Source organism: Cynoglossus semilaevis, chromosome 7 (assembly GCF_000523025.1).
Source record: "Cynoglossus semilaevis isolate Cse_v1.0 chromosome 7, Cse_v1.0, whole genome shotgun sequence".
Lineage (NCBI taxonomy): Eukaryota > Metazoa > Chordata > Actinopteri > Pleuronectiformes > Cynoglossidae > Cynoglossus > Cynoglossus semilaevis.
The window spans coordinates 13,352,433-13,358,045 of NC_024313.1; positions in this window are offsets into that span (position 1 = coordinate 13,352,433).

Here is a 5,613-nt window from a genome sequence, read left to right on the forward strand (position 1 = left end):
TCCTCCCCCTCCTCCTCCTCCCCCTCCTCCTCCTCCTCCCTCCTCTCCAGTGAAGGCATGGCCAAATCTCACAGCGACAAAAGAGAAAGAAAGAGAGAGGGAGGCAGAGGGTAGAGAGACCTTGACAGAGAGTCAGTGAGAGAGAGAGGCAGAGAGTCAGTGAGAGAGAGAGAGGCAGTGAGAGAGAGAGGCAGAGAGTCAGTGAGGGAAGGCGGCTGCAGACTCAGTCAGAGGAAGAAGAGACACAGAAAGAGGAAGAGTCTCCATCTTCGCTGTTCCAGTATGTTGTTGTTTTATTCTTCTTCTTCTTCCCACTGACATTCCTCCTCTCCCTCCTCTCCCTCCTCCCCCCCTCTCCCCCCCCCTCCTCTTCTTCTTCTTCTTGCTCTTATTCCGGCGGCGTGTGTGCTGTGTTTACCTGCGGTGTGTCATTCATGCTCCTCTGACTCTCCAGTCTTTGACCACAGACTCTGTCTTCCTCTAAGATCCTCTCCTCTCCTGTCCTCCCCCCTCTGTCCCCCCTCTTTTGTAGTTGTAGTTGTAGAAAAACCTCAACAACACAGATGAAAAATGTTTAGAACTGTCAGAACAAAGACAACTGTAACACAACCTCATTTATAACAATGATCACTGCTGTTGTTACAAACAATCATAATAATAATAATGTTGTTGTAGTTTTTGTAGTTGTAGTTGTAGAAAAACCTCAACAACACAGATGAAAAATGTTTAGAACTGTCAGAACAAAGACAACTGTAACACAACCTCATTTATAACAATGATCACTGCTGTTGTTACAAACAATCATAATAATAATAATGTTGTTGTAGTTTTTGTAGTTGTAGTTGTAGAAAAACCTCAACAACACAGATGAAAAATGTTTAGAACTGTCAGAACAAAGACAACTGTAACACAACCTCATTTATAACAATGATCACTGCTGTTGTTACAAACAATCATAATAATAATAATGTTGTTGTAGTTTTTGTAGTTGTAGTTGTAGAAAAACCTCAACAACACAGATGAAAAATGTTTAGAACTGTCAGAACAAAGACAACTGTAACACAACCTCATTTATAACAATGATCACTGCTGTTGTTACAAACAATCATAATAATAATAATGTTGTTGTAGTTTTTGTAGTTGTAGTTGTAGAAAAACCTCAACAACACAGATGAAAAATGTTTAGAACTGTCAGAACAAAGACAACTGTAACACAACCTCATTTATAACAATGATCACTGCTGTTGTTACAAACAATCATAATAATAATAATGTTGTTGTAGTTTTTGTAGTTGTAGTTGTAGAAAAACCTCAACAACACAGATGAAAAATGTTTAGAACTGTCAGAACAAAGACAACTGTAACACAACCTCATTTATAACAATGATCACTGCTGTTGTTACAAACAATCATAATAATAATAATGTTGTTGTAGTTTTTGTAGTTGTAGTTGTAGAAAAACCTCAACAACACAGATGAAAAATGTTTAGAACTGTCAGAACAAAGACAACTGTAACACAACCTCATTTATAACAATGATCACTGCTGTTGTTACAAACAATCATAATAATAATAATGTTGTTGTAGTTTTTGTAGTTGTAGTTGTAGAAAAACCTCAACAACACAGATGAAAAATGTTTAGAACTGTCAGAACAAAGACAACTGTAACACAACCTCATTTATAACAATGATCACTGCTGTTGTTACAAACAATCATAATAATAATAATGTTGTTGTAGTTTTTGTAGTTGTAGTTGTAGAAAAACCTCAACAACACAGATGAAAAATGTTTAGAACTGTCAGAACAAAGACAACTGTAACACAACCTCATTTATAACAATGATCACTGCTGTTGTTACAAACAATCATAATAATAATAATGTTGTTGTAGTTTTTGTAGTTGTAGTTGTAGAAAAACCTCAACAACACAGATGAAAAATGTTTAGAACTGTCAGAACAAAGACAACTGTAAAACAACCTCATTCATAACAATAATCACTGCTGCTGTTACAAACAATCACAATAATCATAATAATAATGTTGTTGTTGCTGTTGTTGTAGTTGTTGTTGTAGAAAAACCTCAACAACACAGAAGAAAAATGTTTAGAACTGTCAGAACAAAGACAACTGTAAAACAACCTCATTTATAACAATGATCACTGCTGTTGTTACGAACAATCACAATAAGCATAATGTTGTTGTTGCTGTAGTTGTTGTTGTTGCTGTTGTGGTGGTTGTTGTTGTTGTTGTGGTTGTTGTTGCTGTTGTAGTTGTTGAGGTTGTTGTGGTTGTTGTTGTTGTTGTGGTTGTTGTTGCTGTTGCTGTTGCTGTTGTTGCTGTTGCTGTTGTTGTGGTTGTTGTTTCTGTTGTTGCTGTTAAGGTGAGCAGAAACGAGGCCTCGTGTGATTGGATGAAAGTTTATGGTGAAAACGTTGACGTCTGATTCTGTTTGATTCTGTTTCAAACAACAAAATACATCAAGTACAGAAAGACGTGAATATACAGTGTACTGCAGTACTGCTAAAGTATTTGAAGTAGTTGGTCCAGTGTTGGGGACCCCGGGGTAGGGCTGTGGCTCAGCGGGTCCTGGGGTTGACCTATGTAACCAGTGCTAGAACAGTTGTAGTGAGGTGGACCACCAGCCCCGCCCTGGTGGACATTGGTGGAGCTACAAGAACAGTGAAGTTGGTTATTTTTTCCTGTGATTTTGGAAGGGGGGTGGAGGGGGGGGGTGCATCTGTCTGACTGACTGACTGACTGACTGTCTGACTGACTGTCTGACTGACTGTCTGACTGTCTGTCTGACTGACTGTCTGACTGTATGACTGTCTGTCTGTCTGACTGACTGTCTGTCTGTCTGTCTGTCTGACTGACTGTCTGTCTGACTGACTGTCTGTCTGACTGACTGTCTGTCTGTCTGACTGTCTGTCTGTCTGACTGTCTGACTGTCTGACTGTCTGTCTGACTGTCTGTCTGACTGACTGACTGTCTGACTGTCTGACTGTCTGACTGTCTGTCTGTCTGTCTGTCTGACTGACTGTCTGTCTGACTGACTGACTGGCTGACTGTCTGACTGTCTGTCTGACTGACTGTCTGACTGTATGACTGTCTGTCTGTCTGACTGACTGTCTGTCTGACTGACTGTCTGTCTGTCTGACTGACTGTCTGACTGACTGACTGACTGACTGTCTGTCTGACTGACTGTCTGACTGACTGACTGTCTGACTGACTGTTCCTGTTAGAACAGCTGGTTATGAGGTGGAACCTTGACTAACAGATTCTTAATGCAACATCTCGTATCTTTAGTCAGAACTGTTAATGTGGGAGCAGGTCAAAGGTCACACATCTGGACTGGAGCAGGTGATGATATGGACGTCAATCAGGGTGGACAAAAAGTTCTGTCCAAAGAGCTAAAAGTTAACTTTATATTTCTATATAACAGCAGCAGCAGCAGTAACAGCAGCGGCAGCAGTGATGGTGGTGGAGAAGTGGAGAAGTGTTAGACCACATTTTATAAATAACACTTTCTTAGGAGTTCAAACACACACACACACACACACACACTGCATAAATGACTTATTTATGACTTCACTGTCTGGGATACTTTGTTGACATTTACCTTCCTGACACAGACTGACCACAAGAGGCAGCAGTGGACCAGCAGATCCCTCTGAACTAAAATCTCTGGCTCAGTGTTTCCTTCCCTTCAGTTCCAGGTTCTACCAGCCTTGAGGTCCAGTTGACCTCTGATCCTGATCCTCCTGGTTCCGTCCGTCTCTGATGAGTCTTGGTGGAGACCGTGTGTGATTTTCAGCCGTCTGCAGATCATTAGCGGCTGCTTCTCACTAGCGCCTCCTGCTCTGGTGTTTGGTCAGAGGTTAATTGTTGTGGCCAATCACCACAGGCGCTGCCGTCTCCATGGCAGCCAGCAGCGGTGTTCTTGTTGCAGGCGGAGGTTGACGGACTGCAGAACAGTCTGTTCCAGGGTTCTGTTGGTGTGGAACCAGCAGAGAACATCAACGTTCCGTCCGTTTGGTCGGTGATGTTCTGCTGACTCAGTTTGGGTTCCAGCCACTGCTTAATCTCAGGATAATCTAATCTGAGACCATCGTTAGCTTCTTGGTGGTTTATTGGCTAACTGTTAGCGGTCTTGGTCTGTCGGTTTCTGTAACTTGTGATTGTTGTTGACTTTGGACCAAACATTTGGTCCAGGTCACCTTTTTAAAGCTTTATTATTCAATTACAATTTGAAAAAGTAACCTGAGCTGTAACGACGACGACGACGACAACGACGACAACAACGACAACGACAACGACGACAACAACAACAACAACGTCGACGACGTCGACGACGTCGACGACGTCGACAACAACGACGACGACAACGACAACGACGACAACGACGACAACGACGACGACAACGACAACAACAACGACAACGACGATGACAACGACGACAACAACAACGACGATGACGACAACGACAATGACAACTACCAGCATCATCTTCATCGTCCTCATCTTCATCACCACAGTGAGCTGCAGTTTGTGTTTGAAGCTGTGAAGACGATGGTAACCTCACTGGTACAGAGTGTACCATTCTATACTGGTGTGTGTGTGTGTGTGTGTGTGTGTGTGTGTGTGTGTGTGCAGCGCTGCATCATATTGTAGCAGACAGACAGAGTGTGGGGCTGAATACTAAACAGAAGGAAGATGTTTCTCCTTCTCCTCTCCTGCTCCTTCGTACTGCTCCTCCTCCTCTTCCTCCTCCTCCTCCTCCCCCTCCCCCTCTTCCTCCTCCTCCCCCTCCCCCTCTTCCTCCTCCTCCTCCCCCCCCTCCTCCCCCCCCTCCTCCTCCTCCTCTTCTGTCCCACTTTTCCAGGGAATCCCTCTTTTCCAAACTTCAAAATGTCCTTTTCTGTCCTCAGTGTCCTCATACAGTCAGAGACGTGTCCTGGTAGAGTTGGACACACACACACACACACACACACACACACCTATAGTGTTCTCCTCTCAGCAGAGGGAGGACCGACTGTTTGACGGAACAGCGTTCAGTGGAGAGTCGGCCTCAGCTGCACCCAGAGTGTGTGTGTGTGTGTGTGTGTGTGTGTGTGTCAGCTGAGGGTTCAGACGAGGCTCCTCCACATTTACATTTAAACTAGCACTGTATGCTAACATGCTAACACTGAGCTTCACTGCATCTGAACTGAGGGGGGGGGGGTGGTGGAGGTGCAGGAGGAGGAGGAGGAGGAGGTGTACAGAGTCTTCATCCCTGCTCCTCTCAGTGTCACCGTGCTGTGGAGGTGGAGCAGGGCTGTGATTGGTTCACCTCAGGCTCCTCTTTATTTACTGTTAAATCGGACAATGAATCAAACTACACACAAACATGAGCAGAGAGCATTCTGGGAAATTACATCATCTCACCAACACCCCCCCTGGTGGACTATTCAGGGTCAGCGTAGTGACCAGTGAAGTACTGTCTGCCACAGGGACTGGTACTGTTCACAGACCAGATGGAACCTGCTGCTGAACTCTGACCCTAACTCTGACCCTAACTCTAACTCTGACCCTAACTCTAACTCTGACCCTAACTCTAACTCTGACCCTAACTCT